General features: G+C 38.7%; 1 long non-coding RNA gene across 1 annotated transcript in view; it reads left to right on the top strand.

The window, feature by feature from the left end:
* The first annotated feature begins 23,321 nt into the window (after positions 1-23,321).
* LOC122465744 overlaps positions 23,322-25,387 on the top strand; it is a 41,395-nt gene continuing 39,329 nt past the window's right edge. The window contains exon 1 of the long non-coding RNA XR_006290774.1: positions 23,322-23,373. This is a non-coding gene — a long non-coding RNA (uncharacterized LOC122465744). The remainder of the gene's footprint in view (positions 23,374-25,387) is intronic.

The following is a 25,387-nucleotide window of genomic DNA, read 5'->3' as shown; positions in this document are numbered from 1 at the left end:
TCAGCACGACAGCTCCAAAATGGAGTCATAGGAGAGAAAAAGGCTTCAAAGAACTAATGACCCCATCATTGAAAGTGCTGAATGCCACTCCCCTGATAGAACCTGAAACCCCTTGGAAGTACTGAGGGAAATTTTCAAATGCACAAATGACCATGAACAACTAAGTCCCATTGACCTGAGCACTGGCATCTAACAGCTACCTGTTCCTTGGAACAGTGCCTCTGTGATGTTTTTATTTTTGTTTGTTGGTGTAGGTGAAGGGACTCCAGTACCAGGGGGTCTGTCTCCTCTTGAGGCTACTGCGTGGGAAGTTGCTGCAGCCCAGATACCTTTTTCTTCTACACAATTTCACTCACTGTTGTTATATTTTACTGGTTTGGCCAGGAACTAGAAGGAAAAGCAATGGAATAATGTGAGACTGTTCTCCTGGTAATTCCAGCCCAGCCCAGGCCAAAAAGTGCTGAAAAATAGAGAAATACTGAAAGAGTCAAGAGAGACTTTCTGCAATATGGAGTGTTAGTGGATGCCGTGGAATGAGGCAAAACCTCAGCATGTGTGGGCAAGAAGGATAAATTCAAAACACTTCTGCAGAACTAATTTCTGTCTTTGGTATTTGTCAAAAGGCACTTTTCTGTGGGTGGATAGTCCTATGAATCCCCTGCAAGGGCTTTTTGATACCCTTTGCAAATTGCTCAGTTTAAATACTGGAGTGGAGCGGAGGGAAGAGAAGGGATGGGATTACCTGACATCACACAATGATGATAACTAATGTAACCAGCAGCAATATTTTAATCCCATCAGCAAATTTTAGTGAGATCTTCTTTATATTGAGTAACTGTAATGGTTGGTGGGGGAGGGATTATGCTCCAGAGTGGCAGTTCTCTGGTAGTCACTGACTACTTTTTTTTTTATTAGAGTCATTAAATTTGAAATGGTAACACTCATCTTCTCCCTTGAACTTGTCATCATTCACAGTGTATCAACTTTTGGGTCTCCCAGTGGCACATTTAAGTACCATTTTCCCATTTCTTTAACAATGAATGTAAAAATCTCAAACTAAATCAATCCTCTACATAAAGTAAACACATAATCCAGATGATAGAAGAGAGAAAAAAGAAACGAATTGGAGGGACAATCAAATAGGTCAGCGGCAATGCATTAAATACATTAATCCTATTCCCCATTAATAAATACGTTGGAGATGCATCAGTTTTCATAGAAGTAAAAGAAAAAATAAGCAATGGATGTTTACTACCCACAGGTACTGACATTTCTAAATTTCAACTGTATGTATAACTTTACCAAAATTAAATAATTATTTACGATAGTGATTTCCACGGTTGAATGTGAAATTATTCACATGATTTCTCAGTCTGGGGTATAAAGTGGGAAGCCCCATAATTCAGGGAGAGAAAAGAAAATTGACTTATGGTAGCAGGACCAGGCATTACCCAGACCTACTGTACAACTTCTGTCATCAAGAACTCCTTCCACACAAACTTTCAGTGGGACATGCATGCTATATACACATGTAAATGAAGTGAAAAGCATCACATACAGCTACTTTTTGCCCATGATTTGCACAGCACAGAAAGTATGTTAAAATGCAAGTGTGTCATATAGCTTTCACTTTTTCATATATACATATCACAAAATAAATACTACAATCCCCGCACACACACATCAGGATAAACTATTTCTATAATATTCTGTTCTTTCAAATGTGGTGCTAAAAAGTACTATATTCTACTAAAAATTGTACATTACTAAAAGTACTTTGCTGTACTGCAGTATCTGAACAATTGAAGGCCAGCATAAGATTTAATTTTTATTTATATTTTTACTGGTTTTGACGATTAATATTTTAAAAACATCACCATATCTAAAGCATATACAATGCATGGGTGAGGTAGAATAAAAAAAATTAAGACAGATTAGACACTATATAAAATACATAATGGTGAAGCATGATACAAAGGTTCTATCATTGTGAGTTTGGGACAGCCTCATCCTCATGAGTGTGAAGCCATGAGTGAGTTATGCAGGTCATCTTAAATGAGTGCTAGTTAAATATGAACTACTAGTCACTGGACTAGATTAGAATTATGTCTACACATAGCCCCTTCATGGGAAAGGGAGTGAAGCTCCTTAAATCTTAACGCTCTCCTAGAATGATACAATGCCTAGAAGAGCATATTTTAAGGAAGGATAGCCAACCCAGATTAAAGAAGGGGTAGGTCATTCACATCTGTGAGGGTCCCTTGCAGATATTATTGCCATGATAAATAGGTAAAATTCAATGAATATTGCACATTCAGATGTACAAAATGTCTTTGATAAAGATCCAAACCAGAATGAATAATTAAGGCGTGGACAGGAAAACTAGTTCCAAGAGTACTAGAGAAATTATAGCTGATATGAATGGCTCATTCTTAATGATGGGAATGGCTTGTGACAGCAGCAATCTGGAGGTTGGTTTTAGGATCTCTGTTGATCAATACATATATATCATATAAATGACTGGGACAAAGGTCATGATGTTCAAGATTGCAAATGATACAGAAATTTGAAGGTAGAGCAAATAAGAATGAACTGTACAAACAGCCAGATTTTGATCTTTTAGATGAATGGGCCAATAGATGGCAAAGGTGTTTCATTGTAGAGAAAAATGTAAAGTAGGAAGTTAATGTGAAAACTGACTGATATTAAAATAAACCACAAAAAACAGATAGGTATACCTGTCCTTTCCTCCTCTTAACATCTTAAATGTTTTAAGATGCCTAAGCTAAAAGCACGGTCACAGAGAAGATTTATGCTATGTAAATCAATGATAGCATCATAATAGTAATTTTGGTTCAATATTAATAAAGATAGTGAATAATACTAGTCAGAGGCTATGTTTAAATGAAATTCACTGAATTGTTTTCATTAACTCAGAAAGATAAAGCTAGCAATGAAAATTCAAAGAAGTTCAAGTCTAAAGGCTATATACAAAGATGATTTGTCTGTTCTGCTATCATAATGTTTTCCTCACTAAAAGAAGACTTTGACTTATTCTAATTTACATTTTAGTCTCCTTCAAAACAAGTAATTCCATTGCATTTAAAACCTAAATGTTGCCTATGACAGCTGGTTTCAAAAGTATATTAAAGTTTTAATATCAAAGGCTTTATAAAAGTGTTTCCTTTGTAAAAATCCTTAAAATATTTGTTAACCTTTTATTTACCATGTCTCTCTACAACAGGAATTTTATGTTCATATGTGCGCAGACAGAATTGCCCATTGTTATGGTGCAGCAATGGAAAAGTGGGATTCCTTGTGACATAAGCCTCCTCAAGTGTGCCTTCTTCCTTACTTTAAGTCATAAATGTCTGGTTTTGGCAGAACAATTAAATAACGAAAATCATTGTGACTCCAGTCATGGGAGGCACTTCATGCTGAGTGATCTTACTCTCACTGATTTTAGTGAGCATTCAAGACATAATTCTATTGAAAGAATGGAAGTGGGGAGCAGGGAGTGTTTTCCCAGACACAGAGAGGGGAATATGCAATGTGCATCCTATTTCTAAGGGACAGTGAAAAAACCCATTTCCTAAAAGCACCAATTCTTAAAAAAAAAAATCCCACTGAGTAAAACCTCACAGAAATGTCCTCTTCTCTAGATATATTCTGTAAGTTTGCCTACAGTAAGGGAGTAGAGGAATTAGATCCACTGTTATTTTGCTGGGTAGATGGCAAAACCTCCTAAACATGACTGTGTAAACTTGTGTTTATTGGTTTTCCTTCTTCCCAGCAAACTGTGAAGTATGACATCTCAGAATTCATTGCCTTATATGGTTACTGCTGCTCTGTGGCACACTGGGATAAGTGTTCAGATCTTCCGAGAATGGATGGATGTAAATACAGTCAGGCAGTATTGTAGGTCTGGGTACATGCAGGTTCACACACTGTTGCAAATAAAGTGCTATGTAGTCAAAACCCAGTACAAATAATACAAATATGAAATATCTACAGAAAGTCAATTTAGAACTAAGACAAGTAACTTTTCTCCTCCATCCTGAAATACACTGCATTAATAGATACCATTATACAATTTTATAAACTATTGACTTTCCATAGTTTTTCAACCAAACGAAAGGATGCAAATTTAAATAATTGATACTGGCAGGAACTAAACAAAGACTGCTATTTCATGGGTTCCCCTTATGCTTCAGAAAAAATAACAACAACAACAATAATGATTAGCCAAAAACAACACAAAAAAAGTATTTGTAAGTTTAAGTTTTTAACTTACTGTGGAGAGGTTATTTGTAAGACTAGGGGTCTGGCTGACCTGCCCCGCTCTATCAGGAAGGAGTCAAAGAAACATTATTCTAAAGACTAAAGTGATGCAGAGTTTTAACTGAACTAGCCTTTCACCTCTAAAACTCAGATTCAAATCTTTACATTGATTGCAACTAGTAAGTGTCATGGTTCCAAACTCTTAGTTCATTATAGACACTGGTCCACATCACACAAGCTTCAAAGCAATATTGACAGTCCTGCAACAGGAATGTAAACAAGAGCCATTGCTAGTCAGGACTGAGATAGGCTGGGGAGTCAATATGTTCAAAAGTTGCTGCGGCCATCTTGGTCTCATTTCTACCAACCAGGCAACTTTTACCATCTTAGTCTATATTCAAGCCAGCTACCAATGAAGATGATCCAGGGTGAAATCCTGGCCACATTTAACTCAGTTATTCTATTAGCTTCAATGGGGCAAGGATTTCACCCTGGTTTGTTAATTATCAGATCTTGTTTTCCCAAATTAATGTTTTTCCATGACATCTATGCTCAGAATTGATGCATTCAGTCTAACTATCTGTTGGTCAATACTGATCATCCAGCCACACTATATTACACAAAACATACACATGCAGCTTCTGTGTTCAAGTACACATATGCCACAGCTATTGTAAATTAAAAAAAAAAATCAACAGAACTTGAGTCTCGCTCTCTCTTCTGTATCACTGATTTGCTGTGTGATTGTGCTTCAGTTTCCTCATTTATAAAATGAGCTTTGCCACCTTTGCATAAAACAGATCTACGGGTGGAAAGTGCTGTGTATGTGCTAAGTATAACTATACTTTAGGCACCTTTATAAGCATGAAGACAGCTGTCTGCAGAACACAAGGAAAGCTTGCATGGAAGCAGCAGTGTTGATTCACTTGCATTTGAATTCATACTTCCTCTAGGTTCCACAGTCTGTCCCCACACAGCATCTTTGTTTTTGCTAAGTCTAAAAGCCTGCTGCGAGGTTAAGTTTTTCTGTTTGTTTTTGTTTTGACATCCGTCCACCTAGAACCTTGTATATATAACTCTAGTCTATAGACAGAGAATAAAGAAAGGCTACAGCTGCAAGCTGTACTTGACCTTTATTTAGCAAAGTGGTCTGTCCCACATTCCTTTTCTCTTGTTGCACTAAAGTGCCAATGTCAATGGAAAAGGAGGCGAGTCTTTCAAAAGATCTTTTTGAAATGAAAACTTTGTAAAGTAAATTACAAAAATTCAAGCTATTGCCAAAAATAAATAAATAAATAAAACTCCACCCACCCACCACTAACCTTCAGGTCATTTGGAGAATGGAGCTGGAGGTCTGATTCCCAGCCCACATAGATGTACCTGCACTAGATCTGCTCAAGCTAGCCACCCGAATATGTGCCTGGGTGGGTGGGATTATATTCAGGACAATTAGCCCGGGTGGCAGGCCTTGCTGCTGTGGATGCTCTGCTATTTTTAGGTGCTAGCTCAAACAGGTACATCTGTGCAAGCTTGGAATCAGACCTCCCAGCTCAAATTTAGAAGTACCCTGAATTACAGAAACAAAATGATACTTATAGTGCAAATGGAGCCGTACAGAAAAAAGGGGTCGGAGCAAAGATAAGTGTTATCATTCTTCTGTAGGGTCATGAAAAATGCATATGCTTAAAAAAACATAAGGAAGCATTTAAACTGGAGTAAAACAATTCATTTCAATGATTTTTGTTTAAGAATAACTGAGAGCCAAATTGTTCCAGAGATCTCTACTGCTGTTAATTCTGTTAGTCACCAAACAAGTGCCACATTTATCATCATCTCTTTGCTCAACTGCTTTGAAGGAAGACTTTGAAGTTATAACCAAGAGTGGTTTTTTTGTTCTAGACGTTAATTTAATGCTCATGAAAGGTGTCAGATTAGCAACTCATCAGACTTTATATTCAGATTCCATTTAAAAACAAATATACTTAAAGGGTTAATAAATTATTAATAGATGCTTTAATAAATGGTTAACCTGTTAGAGCCCCACAGATCAATGGGTTGGTTTTAAAAATGGCTTATTATAATCAGTTATAATCTCTTCTACCAATGTGTTTATAACCATCTCTTTTCTGTAAGGTGCTTAAAACACCAATCGATCATTTAATAATCTTTGGTAAACTATTTATAAATAGAAAATGAATATAAATTGATATTGACAACTCAACTAAAGAATGAAGTCCTCCCTTTAGCACAGAATAGGTACATTTCTGGCTTTGTCAGTGCAAACTTCACATCACTACCCTGCCAATGAGCCTGATACTGGGGTTAATCTGTGGGGAAAAGAGAAAAATTCATTTTCCATATACAATCAGGTTTTTGCCCCCTGCTAAGACTACTCATAAATTCGAAATAGCAGTAATTTTATTGCTGGATATCTCATTTGGAGACCTGCACTCTGTGACTTCGACTGCAGACACCAATTTATTTACAGAGGCCACAAAAAAATAATCTGATGATAAACACTTTTTTGTCTCTGCAAATGTTAGGGGGCTTACTCCTTCAACCACTTACTTCCCTGGTCCTTCTCGCATGAACAGAGAGCAACAATACCTGAAATCCAAAGGTGCAAACAGTTCGATGTTTATTGGGGTGAACTTCCAGCAAGCATGATTCCAGTTTCCTTCCTTAGTGTCCCCCTTCCCAACTCTGACACCACAGAGCCTTACGCCTGTGTCCCTCTTCCCATTCCTGCCGTTAGCCAAACATGATTCCAATTTCTCCACCCCCATTCCCTGTTCCCATTTCCACCACCCACACACCCACCCACTTCCTGATTGACTGCAGACTATATAGTAAAACTTGAGTTCTGCTTAGCTATACCGTAACCAATCTTTTTCCTGAAATTTAACTAACCAATCCTAACATATTGTAACATGATTATTTAACCAATTATATCCCACCACCTTAATTAGTTTACACCCAGCAAAATTAATTATACAGCAGACAGAAACAATTACAGAACCAGAGAGAGATTATGCAGACAAACAATAGGGAAATGAGGACTACAGTGGTAGAACAAATTGCAGTGGGGGAGGTTTAGGTTGGATATTAGGAAAAACATTTTCACTAGGAGGGTGGTGAAATACTGGAATGCGTTACCTAGGGAGGTGGTGGAATCTCCTTCCTTAGAAGTTTTTAAGGTCAGGCTTGACAAAGCCCTGGCTGGGATGATTTAGTTTGGGATTGGTCCTGCTTTGAGCAGGGGGTTGGACTAGATGACCTCCTGAGATCCCTTCCAACCTTGATATTCTATTATTCTATGAATAACACAGAAATGAGGATTTCACATCCCAGCTATTGATAAGTGAGTTCTTGTTAGACAGGATGCTATCAAACTAAGTTTCCTTTTACATCTTCTAGGCACTTCCCTTTCTCTGGAGGCAATAGGCATTATCAGGACAGGATTGTATTCCTAACAGCCCAATAGCACCTTATTTCAATGTGACTCGTTTGGAACGTGAGGAGGTGACCGTTCGCTTCCCAGCTTATGGCTGCCTCTGCTGCTTAGCCAAAGGCCTTAGCCTAAGAACAGGGCCTCAGACTGTCACAGTAAGAGAAGGACCTTACACTGGCAGACAGTGTTTTTGATTCTTTCTTTTATACCTCTAGAACTAGCCAACTGATAAGAATACACCTAAATTCTTAGAGTATAGGCCTTTACAGACAGGCCTGAATATCTATATCCTAATACCAAACTTGTGCCAAACACAATTTAATGTGCCCCAAAATAACATTTGTTTATAGATAGCATTAATATTTTCATTTGCTACATGCTGGTCTGAATCTATATTCAGACCCTTGCAAAATGTCAATATTTTAAACTTTTGGCACAAATACACTGCAAATTTCACAAATGGAGTCAGTAGAAAGCCAATGTTGTTCTCAATGAGCTAAACCTTAAGAGTCAGGTTTTTGAAAAAATTCACAGGTGCACAATCACAAGTGCAAAACTTCATGTACAAATTTGAACTTAATGTACATATTCAGTTATCGAGCTGGTCACAACAGAGATTTCCATCCTGAAGGATATTGTGACATTCATTTTTGTCCAAGAAAGAAGACATCAAAATATCAGTTGTTTTCACGGAATGAGAAGTTGCAAAAACTTTCAATTCAGAAATGCCAAAATGTTTCATTTGAGTTGGTTCTAATCAATGGGAGCTAGGCACTCAAGGACAGATTTTTAAAAGAATTTAGATGCCTAAAGGAGCAGATAGTGTTCTGATGGAGTTTTCAAAATATCTAGGCTCTAACTCACATTCAGATCCATGGAAGTTAGGTGCATAGACACTTTTGAAAATTCCAGTGCGGGCTATCTGTATCTTTAGGCACCTAAATACTGTTTAAAATACAGACATAAGGCCATAATCCTGCAAGAGAACCCCTCAAACCATGCAGCATCTTATTGACTTCTTTGGGAGTCTTTCCATGACTTCAGTAGGCTTTGTGTCAAGTCCTAAAGAAACATAGGCAAAATTTTCAGAAGTGCTTCAATGACTTAGGAGGCTCTGTCCCATTTTCAAAAGTGACATAGGAACCTAAATCCAGTGACATCCTATCAAACTTAGGTTCCTAAGGGCATGAGTCACTTTTAAAAATGGGACTCCGGCTTTTACATCATTTAGATGCTTTTGGAAATTTTTCTCTTAAATTTCAGTTAAGCCAAGCACATAAGCACATACTTAACTCTAAGAATGACAGTTGTCACATTTCTATGCAGCAAGGTCCCCCTTCAACAAGGCAGTTAATCTCATGCCTTATTTTAACTACAAGAGTATTCCCCCTGGATTATTCACATGCTTAAAGATGGGCACCTGCTTAAATAACTGCTGAACTGAGGCCTTAATCTGTTCAATGGATACTTGAAAATAATAAATACATTTGTAGAAACTAGGATCAACTTGCAAGTAGAGAAAATGGATATAATTCAAATTGTTGTAATAACAAACAGCTTTTCCAGGCGATTTATTAAATCTGGGTCATAACCTATGGGTATAGGCATTTTCTTGGTAAGTCTTAGACATAGGCATAAGTTAAGGTAGTAGAACAGTGAGCCTACAGACTTCAGGCATGTAAAACAGTAGCTTAGCTAAACAAGGCAGATGGCCATACAGCCTTAGCATACACATTTAACCAGGAGTAACCCCACACCCTAAGAGAATGCAGTAATGACTAAACTGCTAACAGGTTGCCACAGGATTCTAGTTTATATCGGCTTGGGATATTTTAAGTTAGGAACATCCGCAGATGTCTGGCCATAAGAGTGCCATGGTAACTAGCTGACATTTATTCTAATAAGCTTGAGGTAAAGGGCCTAGTAACTTATGAGAGAAGGGCACCCTAACATTAGTACAGTGAGGGAATACAAATAAGGAAAAGAGGAGAAACCCCTACTGAATATGGCATTAGACATAGTGGCATCAGCCTAACACATTATAAAAGTTGTATCCCGGCCTGTGCGCTTTGGGAGTGAGAGCTGTAGCCAGGATGATGACCACTGGCAATAGTGATGAGGAAGGAGATGGTGATGAGGAACTTAATGACTAATATTTCAGGTTGTTCTGCAAGGAATGAGATGTAGATGTTCAGATGTGCATTCTATATCATCTCTGACTACCATGCTGGGGCAGAGTGGTGGTGACTCTGAGAACTGCATTAATACAACTATTAGAAAAATAGAAGGGTTTTCCCAAATGTGAATGTTGCAACCGTGCACATTGGGGTTCCCAACTGAACAGTAATTTTACAAGGCCTGATATTGGGACAAGAACCATCAAACCTCAGGGTATTAACTGGGAATTCTTAAGTAATCAATATAATTGATCACAATCCATAGATCACGTAAAAGGATGATCACAACTCTCCTGACTAGAATAACTAGTAACTAATCCCCCAGAATTATTATTCTGAGTGGTAAAATATTACTTTTAAAATTATTAAATCAAATTAAAATCTTCAGAAATTATCAAATCAAACAATTTTTGCTATCATGAGTGATTATTTCGTTTAAGGAAAAAATATATTTTTTCCAGCAAAAATAAGAGTTTACAATATATATCCCAGTGAACAACTCTTACTGCTTTACAATATTTTAGTACTCAGTTCACTGCATACATATGGAATTATTTTATAAACAAAACTAATGTCAAGGGCCCTTATTCCATTAAAGAAATGGAAATTATTTACCACTTGTGTTTTTCACAGGATTTACACAATAGGAGTACAGTATCACAAATTAGTCATGGGTTTTGCACAGTTTACAGTCCTTAAATTGTCTCCCCATCAGTGGATTTTATGTAACCATATTGTTTCAGAATCTCTATGTTAACACTAACAAGTTACAGACAAATTTTTATTTAAAGCAACTTAAATATTTTGTGTTTTCCCCTAAAACCCATGATAAGCAGTGGGGGTGCTTGTAGGTGGATACAAATCACCCTCACATCTCCCATTTGAGATTCATGACTTCATAAATGTATTTGAGAACAAAATTTGTAGGAAATATAGGAAAATATAGGGAAGCCTTTTAATATGTTTGCCTCACTGACAATAAAGTATAGTATTTATACAAGCCTCTTACTAAGCAATGCAGCTACTTAGAGCTGTGCTTTGAATAAAAGCTGTGGAATTTGTACAATAATTTAGCTCCTTAGATAAATCTTTGTCATTGATTAAACAATGGCATTTTATGACTTATTTCTGGAATAATTTATTTATACTTGTTTTATGTGTACCTGCCCAAAGTTGCTGATTCTATAAAACTGAAAGCTGACTGGATTGTCTTGTCAAATTTGTGCAGTCTTGCATTTTCTTAATTGGATTTGTTCATTTATTGCTAGCGATGATAAAACTTCCTGCGCCAGACACAGTTACTGGTCATTGCAATAGCTTCAAAGTGGCATGTAAGTAACTTTATGCAAGTTTCAAAAGCTGTCTTCCCATACACTGGCCTTTCTATCATTTAGCTATAAAGGTGGCTCTCGTAACAATTAGCAAGGAAATTAGTAAGGAAATTGGTAGCACATTTTCTATTCTTTAAAAAAAAAAACATAATGACTTCTCATAGAGCACAAAAATGGCACAATTTCACTCACACAAATGGATTTCAGCAACATCTACTATCTATAAAATTACATCAAATTAATTACTGCCAGGCTGACATATTCCTGATTCTTAATATTCCTAATAGAAAAGAGTAAAAGCAGAAAGGTGACTTCATATTTAATTAATAATTAAAATATCAAGAAGGCATTCAAAAATGTTTCCGTTTTACAATTGCAATAGAAGGGGGCCAGACAGGGAGAAAGGGAAGGCAAGTTTATAGCATTAGAAAGGTAAGACTACTGATATTAAAATGTGAGTTGTGTGTTTTTATTTGTAGAACAAAAAACCGTTAATTATTATTAAGGTTTTTTTATATAGTGCTTTTATCCAAAGCGCTTTACAATAGTTAGCTAATGGTACAAACAACGTTTGGAAAGATCATTCCGTGGTCCGCCGAGACCCTCAGCAATTTGCAAGTGGCCCAGGGAAAAAAAAGTTTGGGAACCATTGCACTAGGACAACCTCTTAGCCCCCACCACCAATGTCAATTGCAGGACATAGTTAACAGAAGAACTGCTCAAATAATATTAATTGAATAATTTATTAAACAAACTCCATAATATTTTCAGAATACATTATTCAACAAATGCATTTTCTCACTATTTATCCAGATCTAGTTAATGAGGGCTCTCTGCCAACCTCAATGTGTGGATATAATTTAATTTTAACAACACTTAAGTGAGAGAAAAATAGCAGTTAAGGATGCAAAGCCTGATGGCTGCATTTTAAGCCAGATCTGACAGACTGTCTTTACCTGTTTTTTCAGCTGGTAGTACTGGCAACAAGTGGACGCTGGTGATATCCAAAAGGGTACAGGCAAAATTATAAGCAAAGTCATGCTTGATATCTCTTAATGATATCTAGAAAAGTCACACTCTCTTTGCTTCAAAATCAAAGTAGTGAAAGCCTGATCTGTTGATCTTGGGGCTGCTCCTTAACAACCCCAGAAACAAGGATTTGGCAGTGGTGAAGCAGATCATATTCACATTCAAATAAATATTCTCTAAAATAAATTAGAAAAAAGGGAGATCTATTAAGTTTCAGAACACCACTATGAACTCTTTGGCCTGATATTGCAATGAGCTCCATATGGAAGAGCCTTGCATTCCTGCTAAGGTCACTGAAGAGTCCAGTGCCTAGAATGATCACACTTCCGAATATTTCTGGAAATAATTGATGCCACCAAGGTATTCTTCACATTCCTTAGATATATTCTATAACAACATTTTTTAAAATGTGGTACAGTTATCTGCTCGCAATGGCAAAATTGTAAACCTTTTAATGGCAAGTACCATAACACACCAGTGATGTTGGAAGAACTTTGTGTGATGTTTTGGGCCATGTCAGCTGATGTAGCCATAAGACATTTGGCCAGATTCTTTCCTAATGTAACTATATTGCATTCAGTAGCCAAATAGATTCCAGTTCTGATCTCCATAACACCGATGTAAATCTAAAGTAACATCATGGAAATCAGTGTTGTTAGGATATAGATATTCAGGCCTGTCTGTAAAGGCCTATACTCTAAGAATTTAGGTGTATTCTCATCACTTAGCTAGTTATAGAAGTATAACAGAAAGAATCAAAACCACTGTCTGCCAGTGTAAGGGCCTTCTCTTACTGTGACAGTCTGAGGCCCTGTTCTTAGGCTAAGGCCTTTGGCTAAGCAACAGAGGCAGCCATAAGCTGGGAAGCGAACGGTCACATCCTCACATTCCAAACTAGTCACATTGAAATAAGGTGCTTTTGGGCTGTTAGGAATACAATCCTGTCCTGATAATGCCTATCACCTCCAGAGAAAGGGAAGTGCCTAGAAGATGTAAAAGGAAACTTAGTTTGATAGCATCCTGTCTGGCAAGAACTCACTTATCAATAGCTGGGATGTGAAATCCTCACTTGTTTTGTCATTATAGTTCCCACTTTGCTATTGTTTCTATGTATAATCTCTGTGTGGTTCTGTGATTGTTCCTGTCTGCTGCAAAATAATTAATTTTGCTGGTGTAAACTAATTAAGGTGGTGGGATATAATTGGTTAAATAATCATGTTACAATATGTTAGGATTGGTTAGTTAAATTTCAGGAAAATGATTGGTTAAGGTATAGCTAAGCAGAACTCAAGTTTTACTATATAATCTGCAGTCAATCAGGAAGTGAGTGGGTGTGTGTGTGGGGGAAATGGGAACAGGGAATGAGGGTGGGGAAATTGGAATCATGTTTAGCTAAAGGGGGAAATGGGAAGCCTCTGTTGTGTCAGAGCTGGGAAGGGGGACACTAAGGAAGGAAACTGGAATCATGCTTGCTGGAAGTTCACCCCAATAAACATTGAATTGTTTGCACCTTTGGACTTCGGGTATTGTTGCTCTCTGTTCACGCGAGAAGGACCAGGGAAGTAAGTGGGTCGAAGGAATAAGCCCCCTAACAAGTGTTGTTCCTTAAGATTCATAATAATGAAACTGAGATCAGAATCTGACACTTTGCATCCATTTGTTTGGTTTATTTACAGTGACAGATGGGATATTTTAGATAATTAATGAGATATGAAATAGCCAACTCAATTGGGCTTTTATAATCAAAGATTGGACATTTAGGATTAATCAGCACAAATACAGCCTGGCATCCAGACTGCAGCCTGCACGGGTCTGAATTGGTTTACAATTCTATAGGTTTTATAGATCATTTCTTTACATTTTTCTATACTTTATGGTTAGTTGCATAATTAAAGATGTCCAACAATGGCAAATGTCAACCTTATGGTCAATAGTCTCGACAGCATAGGCTCCATTATGCCCTGAATACACTCCAAGTTTCCAACTTAGAAAAAGTCTGGTTATCAGTTAGTTTCTGTGGTAATTTATCACCACCTGCTATTACAACGCTTTGAGCAGGAGATCTCTTCCAAGCCTAATCATCTATGATTCTAGGATTACTTCTTTTGTGTTTTTATCATATAACATGTCTTTACCAATCATTTCATTTTGCCCTCTATGGTAGGGACATTTCATTACTTATTATTCAAATAGCATGTTCAGTAATATTTACCCAACAAGCGTGTATCCTCTTAAAAACAACCCTTGCAGCTGTAAAAATAGGTAATGACCCTGACATTATTTCCATTTCTTTTAGGCTTCCTACATAAGCTTAATATACTCAAAACCAAATATACCTTTTGATTTCCTTGACATAATCATAAGGGATGCTGGGAACCCTAAGCCCATATGATAACAACTTAGCCTGCTGACATTCAGACACTAGAGTGACAAGCACAGTATAAATATTTAGATAGGATGGTTAGATGAACTGATACATAGATAGGTGGATTACTACACATTGATACCAATTGTTGTCCTCTGAATTGTAATATTTTTGACATTACATACTGTTTTGGTTGGTCTCTGTGAGTGACAGAAGCAGTTCTGAGCTACGTATGAATCCTTCCAGAGACTTAAACATTTGAAGAAACCTTTTCTGAAGTTTGCACATCTTCTAAAAAGAATTGCATCTTAGGTAACAACATAGCATTTTTTCCCATTTTCTCTCTAACCGCCTATACATTCCGTTGAAAAGAACTTCTAAAACTAACTATAATACCACCATCTGATGACTCCCAATGATATTACATAAATAACTGGCACAAATGTTCATTAAAGAGTAGAATAGTGTCTTTCTACCACACCCTTTCATATTTATCTTCATACCAGACCTCATGGATTTTTAACTAAACCAACAGCTGCTGAAACTCTGTAAGAGTTTGAGAATATTTCAAGGTGAAATTCATGTTCGCATGAATACCTCATTGAAGTAAAGATTTTCACAGTGATGATTAATGTAACACTACTGTACTCTATGACCAAAGGGTAATATATGGTCATTTCTCGTCTCTGAGGTAACTGTTATTGAATAACAGTGTTTTGAGAAGTCAGTTCTTAAATCAAATTGTTTATGCTTTAAATCAGTAAAATAATTCTAACGTTCTAATTTGCCTTTAGGAATCATGCAGTAAATGAAAGGAAGTATGGTATGTTTTCTGAAAAGCGATTGGCTTTTCTTCTGCTTTGGAACAGGCATGATAGAAAGATTCTAGCTAAGATGAAAACATTCAGCAACAGATATTGCTGACATAAAAAGGAAAGTTATCTATTCATTGTTACTAGCAGAAAGTGCTTTAACCCCCCAATAGACTTACCTGAAGTATATAAGGGAAAAGGAACAAAGTCTAAACTCCATGATCTAGTAGAATGAAATTAAAAGATGGGGGTGGGGAGAATCACAAAAATGTAAACAGCTTAAACAGACAAGTCAATCAGTATCCTAAATACTTTCTTGCCTTTATCAGCTACATCCCATCACTATGAACCTTACTCTGCTTTTTGTTTCTAACATAGTGATTAATATTACATTGTTTCTGAATGGATTGCTGCAGTTTGGTACAGGTGCTGTTTCTCTTATTTTGCTGGATGACTATCTAGTGATAGAAAGCAGGTACTGGTTGCTAGTTTCTATATCTGCCTCGCTCTGGGTATTTATATAAACTTTTGTTTATAGGTTAGAATAAAAAAAAAAATGTAAGAGTTACCAAGAGCTGTTAGGGAAGGCTATATATGCAGGTTGGCCTATTTTCTAGTTGTAAAATGAATGCCTCTGTTTTTCTTGTCATGCCTTGAGTGCTGAACTCCTACAGTTAGTTTTATTTTTAAAACTACAGAATGTTTAATTTAATGGAGTCAGAAGTTTCTTACATTAGAACCTGAAGACACAGCATACATAAACAGCATGACTAAATACTGAGAAAAGTAAGATGAAAGGCAATAGCTACTAAGAGAGCTGTACAAGAAGTTTTGCAAGTCAGGCAAAAATCTGAAGCAGTACAGTTCCAACCTTACTCCTAAAACAGCAGACACTGGAAATGGTCCAAATTTCCTCTGAGCCTAGGTTTTGCTTTTAATGCAAACTTAATAGCAATGTGTGTCATGGCCCTTGGGCCTCAAACCAAGCTTTACAGGAACAGCTACACTTCAACCTCCCAGTTGGCAACCTGCTGACAACTGCTGACCCATCATCCATGACCCCAAGCCATAGTTTGAGGCTCCACCACGGCATCCTATTGATGGAGTCCCAGAGCTGCCTATTTGCCCACTGACCCTACTTACGCCAGCAACAGGAAGCTGTCTGAACAACTGGGATCCACCCTACTCTGGACAGCATACCATGTGCCTCCTACTCCCATTGCCCTGGCTTGGCAAACGACCTCTGACTTGGGTTCTGGTCTCCAGTTTGTGTCCTACCACAGACCCCCTGGTATCCTGACCTGGCTTGACTGGTTACTGATCCCAAGTTTGTTTCCTGCCTCTGATCTCCCAGTATCCTGACTCAGCTGACTGTCAACTCCTGACTATGGACTCTGACCACCAGGTCTTTCTGCCCATATCCCAGCCTTGACAACATAAAAACAAAGTTTTCTCCCAAGCTTGGCTGTTCCTAAAGGGTTTTTTGCAGGATCTCTGTATCTCTAGTATACTTTGCCTATAATGTATGTAGCTGGGAGAAAAGATGCCTGGCTGGACTATCACCACTGCCCTGCAGCTATTCGAAGTTCCCAGAACAATCCCATGGGATGGTTGCAGCTAAATGTACATTGTATAAGCCTATTAGGCCATCATAAACCACTCAGCCTAATGATGGGGCTGCTCCCAGAATGCAGGGAGGCATAAAGAAGGTGTAAAGCTATATGTGTCCCCCACATCCACCTGTCTGAGTCATCATCAACCCATGTAATGCTCTTGGCTTGCAAAGCTAAAATGGGCACAAATGGGTGAATTAAATTTTGAAAGCAATCCCCAAAATACAGAGTTGTGTCAGCAACATTGGTGCATCAGCAGAAATAAGCAACTGATAAAAATATTTTACTGGCAGTATAAATCAGCACTGATGCAGTGATGGACGTCATTTTAAGAAAATGCTCCATAGATTAAGACAAACTAGTTGAAGCATAGGCCAATATGGGGCATTACCTATTTGTAAGTTAGGATGAGGTCTTTTTTTTTTTTAACATTAAGTTATTTAATTGCAAATTGATTCAGTAAGACCGCAAGTGCAGTCGAGCTGTATTTCTCTGACTTTTAGCTCTGCTGCAGGCAAGTAAACCCATTCTGGATTTGTCCTCATGTAAAAAGTCAAAACATCTTTGAAATACATTTTTTGTGGTGGGGACCTCTTCTTCCAATTGTGGGTAAATTACCTCGCACCCAGATTGTGCTCTATAAATAGTATTAAACCGTCTCTCATTTAAATAGGTTGCTTCCTGAATGTTACTTTATTTTGGAATTTTGATTAAAATCATCATTTATCAACATTACAACCTGTAGGCAAAATATGTTCTTCAATTTAAAATGTTATTCTTTGCCTGACTTAAACATTGTCAATATTAATATTTTCCTGTAGGGTCTCTGCTAGGGAGGTATGCTGAATGTTGATGAGGGTTTGTTAAGAGAATATCAGTGTGTGCATGTGTGGGGATGGGGCACTGAACTGTGTTTCTGGACATTGGTCCAACTTGTATTGATTTCTATTAATGTTTTGTATATGTATGAATACCCATTGCTCAATGAGTATTATGCTACAATCTTTGTGCCCAGCCTACCGAGAATGTGAGCCTATTTCAGCCCCCAGGGACCTCGAGTGGCTGTTTAGCTCAAGCTGTGGGGACATCTGGTGAAATCCTCTCCCTGTTAACATCGATGGTCCTTTCCCTATTAACATCAAGAGGAGCGTTGACATTGACTTCAGTGGGCCAAAATTTTACTCTCAGACATTTAATTCTGGAGGTCTCCAGTTCAGATCCCAGATGGGTACATTTTTAATATAACTAAATAAAATATTCCTAAGGAGTTTAAATCTGCCTCTTTCTACTGAAAATTTGGCAAAAGGACCCACAGGAAAAAAGGCAAACATTTCGAACAGGCCAATCTCTGGCTGAGCCAAACTTTTGTTCCTATTATTCACTGACAACGGGGGTTTTTTTTCCCCGCACTTACTTTTAGATCTCAGGATCCTTGATGGTTTTCCTTTTAGCCTCTTAGTTTTATTTTATTTCTGTGGTCTTTGCTCTAAATGAATTTGTTCTCCATCATAAGCACAAATGAGGCTTTTATATCATTGCCACTACTGTTTTTCTATCCATTTTATATAAAAATTCAAATTTTTATTTAAACAAGCCTTTCAACTTAAAGTTGTTGGGTTTTTTTAAAGCTTTGAATATTCTTTTAAACCAGCTATTTTAAGCAAACTAAAATTCTCCCCAACTGTTCCTCAGCCAGATCTTGATTATTTTAACGGTCATCAGTGCTAAGTCATTTTTAATTAGCACAAGATGCTCAATGCCAAAAGTAAACACATGTCAACTTTTTACAAAAAGGCTGAATAAATTGCTGCACATGGGGCATTCAGAGATTACACTTATTATACATGTATTATCATGATAGAATCTATAACAAATGTCTACATAGCAAATGCAAGGGGCTGTTGGCTTATGACATTCACTTAGAAAATGAGAAGGATTAGTTGGACAGATTTTCTCATCACTAATTTAGCAAAGATTGCTCACCCTTAAAAGCATACTACAGGGTTTTTACTTTTAATTAAGTTTTAACTGCTGTTTATGGAAATTCTCCTCTAAATCAGTATCAAACATATCCTAAAGCCATTCCTACATACAGCTAATTCATGCTGTGCTTGACAATACTGCTGCTAAAGCAATGTCAGCAAAATAGCTGATTATAGTTTGCACATTTGCAGATTTGGTTGAGGCTCATTTGCAAGTTCTGATTAAACTGCATTTATTGTAATGGATTGTAATGCTAATCAGAATTAGCTAGGTGCTAAAACATGAACAAAAGTGATCATAGAATGAGTTTTAAGAAGATCAGTATAAAAGTATAAATGGGACTAACCTGCAGTCTATTAAGATTAGCAGTAGAGCAAAACAAACTACTGTTCAAAGAATTTTTAAGTTTGAGATTTCATTTTCTATGACTCTGAGGAAGAACTCAATAGAGGTTTCAAAGGCAGGACTTTGTGTTTTAATTAAAACTATACATGGCTCCAAGGTAAACATTTGTACATCTGTACCCTTTATGCTTAAATCATAGGACTTTATGCTGTATTCCAACATAAATCAGAAGCTGTGTCCTTCATAGAACTCATTCTTCTCATCACTATGCCAAAGCAATTGCATGCAAGGTTCTCAACATTAGCAACAACCACCACCATTTAGTTCAAAAAGTAAATAGCATTAAACAAACAAATCAGATTGCTGTGGTACACTTGATTTGGTTAGGAAAAGTACTATAGGTCTATTAGTTATTTTACAAATCAGTACATTCAAGACTAGTGTTGTTTAGGCAGTGATTAATCTGATCTCCTTTCATTATTGAGCCACGTTGGTTTGAAAAAATGTCAGGCATTGTATCTCAGAGTGTATTGCTGTCTGGAAGCCCGCAAGTAGAATAAAACAGAATTTACTTTTATTTTGCACCGCTTAAGTAACAGTATCTCAACGTGCTTTAAGTGAGTTAAATACTGGGAGTGAAATCTTGGACCAATTAAAATCAATAGCAAAACTCTTACTGACCACAATGGGAGCAGGATTTCACCCTGGATATCTAATCACTACATTGGAAAATGGCAGTGATTAATGTACTGAGTGATAGCTTACACACAGGGCTGCAGGGACTAGGGGTGCTGGGAGTGCAGCTAGAAGTGGTTTCCATCATATACACGGTTTACAGTTTTGTTCAATGGCCTTCAGCACCCTCACTGTACAAACTGTTCCAACGCCACCACTTACACGTGACTTTGACATTAGAACTTGACATTGCCTTCACATTCACTCATTATGTGACCTTGCAGGCCACGTATTGGTGGGATATCACAACAGGCACGATCCCCAGAATAATGACTCAGACACAAATTCAGTAAGCACATGAACCACATCCATTTACAGCAGGGAGAGGGTAAAGACTAGATGCAGTGCCCCTTCCAGCTGCTAGAGTTAGTTTTCCTGAGTCTCTTTCCACACTCCCAGAGGCAGGAAGTACAGATACTGCTCTGAACCTCCTGAGTCAGGGGTCCTTTCCCTCTGGGAGGTTTCAAACCCTTTGGGGCTGTCTGTGGGTGTGAACACAGGAACCCTCACTCATCCAGCCAACACAGTGACATTGTTACAATACCTTGCAAGATACACACACTCACTGTTGCCCGCTAGGTTTCCATACCTGCCAACTAGTCTGTCAGGGCAAGGATTGTCCATGGTATTTAAAAACAGCCCCAAGTGTTTGCAACTCCAGCCAGAGTGCCAGGCAGCTGAGACAACCCAATAACAAAATATAAAAATTGGCCTCTGGACATTAGAAGCTTCCGTGTAGCACAAAAGGGGGGATTACAGCTGCCTCAGCTGCTGTGAATGGGAGAATCTGAGGAGTAATCCAAAGACTGGGAGAGATACAAAACAGCTAATCTTGCCTGTCCTGAAGCATGGTAAAGCAGCTAAGCAGGGAGCAGTGGCTCAGCAGTGTGAGGAAGGGAAAGTGCTCAGTGGGAGATTGGTTGATGTTGAGACCAGAAGGGCTGCTGTGTGAAGACAGGAAAAGGAAGGGAGGGAGGACATTTTCCTTCACCTAAACCAGGTGCAGGCTTGTTCCCTTCCTCCCCACTGCTGCCCTTCTGGCTTCAGTTCACCCACCGGCTCTCCCATTCCTTCTAAGCTACCAAAGGACTGGAGGATAGCTAATGTGACACCAATTTTTAAAAAGAGCTCCAGAGGAGATCCCAGCAATTACAGGCCGGTAAGCCTGACTTCAGTACTGGGCAAACTGGTTGAAATTATAGTAAAGAACAAAATTGTCAGACACATAGATGAACATAATTTGGTGGGGAAAAGTCAACATGGTTTTTGTAAAGGGAAAGCATGCCTCACCAATCTACTAAAATTCTTTGAGGGGGTCAACAAATATGTGGACAAGGGTCATCCAGTGGATATAGTATACTTGGATTTTCAGAAAGCCTTTGACAAGGTCCCTCAACAAAGGTTCTTAAGCAAATAAGCTGCCATGGGATAAGAGAGAAAGTCTTCTTATGGATTGGTAAATGGTTAAAATATAGGAAACAAAGGGTAGGGATAAATGGTCAGTTTTCAAAATGGAGAGAGTGGTAAATAGTGGTGTCCCCAGAGGTCTGTACGGGGACCAGTCCTATTCAACATATTCATAAATGATCTGGAAAACAGTGAGGTGGCAAAATTTGCAGATTACACAAAATTACTCAAGATAGCTAAGTCTCAAGTAAACTGCGAAGAACTACAAAAGGATCTCACAAAACTGGGTGACTGGGCAACAAAATTGCTGATGAAATTCAATGCTGATAAATGCAAGTATTGCACATTGGAAAACATAATCCCAACTATACAGATAAAATGATGGGATCTAAATTAGCTGTTACCACTCAGGAAAGAGATCTTGGAATCATTGTGGATAGTTCTCTAAAAACATCCATTCAATATGCAGCTGCAGTAAAAAAAAGCAAACAGAATGTTGGGAATCATTGAGAAAGGGATAGATAATAAGAGATAAAATATCATATTGCCTCTACCTAAATCCATGGTACACCCACACCTTGAATACTGCACGCAGATGTGGTTGCCATGTGAGAAAAGGGCAACAAAAATGATTAGGGATATGGAACAGCTTCCATATGAGGAGAGATTAGTAAGACTGGGACTTTTTAGCTTGGAAAAGAGATGACTAAGGTGGGATATGATAGAGGTCTATAAAGTCATGACTGGTGTGGAGAAAGTAAATAAGGAAGTGTCATTAACTTCTTCTCATAACACAAGAACCGGAGGTCACTAAATGAAATTAATGGCCAGCAGGTTTAAAACAAAGAAAGGAAGTATTTTTTCACAAAACGCACAGTCAACCTGTGGAACTCTTTGCCAGAGGATGTTGTGAAGGCCAAGACTATAACAGGGTTCAAAAAAGAACTAGATAAGTTCATGGAGCACAGGTCCAACAATGGCTATTAGTCTGGTCTTGTTAGCTTCCACTGATTGTTCAACTGGTCTTCTCCTCCCCAGCTTCCCCTTGTTTTTAGGAACCTCTTCCATAGTCCTCCTGTTCACCTCTCCCCATATAGCGAAGGGGTTACCAACTATAGTCATATCCCTCCTTCTTCCCCCCTTCATTAGCTTCCCACTCTCACCATTATCTGGATTCCAGCAGAAGGTTCCCTCCAACTTCTGGTTATCACCTTCCTACCTATCCTGGTGAAAAGAATCCAGCCATTACATTGCTGACCTGTTGCTAAGTGTGAGCAATGAGGTGTGACTAAGGGAGAGATAGGTGGGGTGACCTGTTAGGCTCATGCACCATAGGGTACCAGTCTCTGCACTAAGGCAGAATGATGGAGGCACTGGTGACCCAAGATCATGTGAGAAAGGGAGCACAAAAGACACAGACATTGGGGGACAGAAAATACAGAAGGACACAGCAGCAAAAGGGACAAGGACAAATAAAGATGTAATTAAGAGTGACTTATGGAGATAGTCATAAGAAGGGCAAAGGGGGACATAAGTGGAGATATTCTGAATCAAGGAGACAAAGAGGGGTCAAATGCTACAAACTATCCCTAGAAAAATGAGAGGGCGTGTCATAAATATAAAGGGAAGGGTAAACCCCTTTAAAATCCCTCCTGGCCAGAGAAAAAACCCTTTCACCTGTAAAGAGTTAAGAAGCTAGGATAACCTCCCTGGCACCTGACCAAAATGACCAATGAGGAGACAAGATACTTTCAAAAGCTAGGGGGAGGGAGAAACAAAGCCTCTCTCTCTGTCTGTGTGATGCTTTTGTCGGGGACAGAACAGGAATGGAGTCTTAGAATTTAGTAAGTAATCTATCTAGATATGCGTTAGATTCTGATTCCTTTGAATGGCTGAGAAAATAAGCTGTGCTGAATGGAATGGATATTCCTGCTTTTTGTGTCTTTTTGTAACTTAAGGTTTTGCCTAGAGGGATTCTCTCTGTTTTGAATCTAATTACCAAACCTTCCCAGAAAGGGGGGGAGTAATGTTTGGGAGGGGGAGAGACCTTTCTAAATGGACTCTTTCCTAATAATAATACCGGTTAGATGTTTGGTGGTGGCAGCGAAAGTCCAAGGGCAAAAGGTAAAATAGTTTGTACCTTGGGGAAGTTTTAACCTAAGCTGGTAAAAGTAAGCTTAGGAGGTTTTCATACAGGTCCCTACATCTGTACTGTAGAGTTCAGAGTGGGGAAGGAACCTTGACATGGTGGCAGAGCGGTGGGATTAACTTGAAATCATTTTGAGATCAATTTGAGATTTTTTGAACCAGAAGCACAGATTTAAAAAGGATTTTTTTTTCCTTTGGCCAAAAGCAGTTAGAGTTCTTTTTTCTCTGCTTTGGGGCCAGAGCAAAGACAAAAGTGAATTGTCTTTTGTGAGCTGGAGTTTTCTGTACCTAAAGGCAGGGTACTTAACCTCCTGGAGGGAAATTCACAAGTCTTCACAGACCTGAAGTTGTTTTTTACCTAAGAGCAACTAGAGAGGTTTTCTGCCTATTTGCGTGGAGACAAAGGTGTTGGGGGGGAGGGTTGGGTTTGTTTTTGTTTGTTTGTTTTTTTGGGGGGAGGGTTAGGATTTTTCTGTAGGCTGACAATCACTATCAGAGAATATAGGTATCATATTACAGCACAGCAAAATTTTACAAGCCAAGTTTTTTTTTGTTTGTTTGTTATTTCTAACTCTCGGTGTAAACTTAGTTAAAAAGAGAGATGCAAAGATGACAGAAACCAAGACACAATACAAATTGGAGTTAGCCAGACTGGAGGCAGAGAAAGAGGCAGAAAAAGCCCTAGAAGCTGCCCACAGGAGAGAAATGGAGGCAGCGAAAGAGGCAGAACAAAACCAAGAGGCTGCCCACAGGACAGCTATGGAGGCAAGGGCCAAAGAACTGGAGGAGAAGGAAAAAGAGAGGAAGCATGTGGAGGAGGAGAAGGAAAAAGAGAGGAAGCATGCACTGGAGATGGAGAAGGCAAGGGCTCAGCAGAATATACCAACAAACCCTAGCAATCCTTCTCCAGGTACCACTTCCCATCCCAGAAAGTTCCCCACCTATAAGGCAGGCGATGATACCAAGGCCTTCCTAGAAAACTTCGAAAGGGCCTGCCTTGTGTACAGCATCTCTACAGACCAATACATGGTAGAGGTGAGACCGCAGCTCAGTGGACCCTTAGCTGAGGTGGCAGCTGAAATGCCAAGGTGAGAGTCAGAATGGGGCTAACACCCGAGCATTCCCATCAGCGGTTCAGAGCCCTAACTTGGAAACCAGACGCGTCATTTGCCCGACATGCCTACCACATTGTAAAACATTGGGATGCCTGGATATCAGGAGCAAGTGTTAAATCTCCAGAAGATTTGCCCTTCCTAATGCAAATGGAGCAGTACTTAGAGGGTGTTCCTGAGGAAACAGAAAGATACATTCTAGATGAGAAGCCCAAAGCTGTAATCGAGGCGGGGGAGATTGAAGCCAAATGGGTGGAGGTGGCAGAAAAGAAAAAAACTGGTCACAGTTAGAGCGGATACCAGAAGGGACAACCTTAGACCACACCCTACTACCGGGGGCAGCCCAAGGCCCCACCTACCCCCCCAAGGAACCCTCCAGCCACCTTATCGTTCCGCCACACCGTTCTCCAGCAACCACCACCACCGAAGTGACCCGTCAGCTGGATGATGTTTTAAATGTAACGAGCCGGGGCATGTAAAGGCCAACTGCCCCAAGAACCACAACTGATTACAGTTCATTGCACTGGAATCACACCAGAGGTCCTCAGGCCCAGATACCTCCCAGATACCCTCGGATCGGAGAGAAACTGTGAGTGTG

This window comes from Chelonia mydas, chromosome 4 (assembly GCF_015237465.2).
Source record: "Chelonia mydas isolate rCheMyd1 chromosome 4, rCheMyd1.pri.v2, whole genome shotgun sequence".
NCBI lineage: Eukaryota > Metazoa > Chordata > Testudines > Cheloniidae > Chelonia > Chelonia mydas.
The sequence above is the reverse complement of the archived record's forward strand: the minus strand, read 5'-3'. Positions and strand labels throughout refer to the sequence as shown.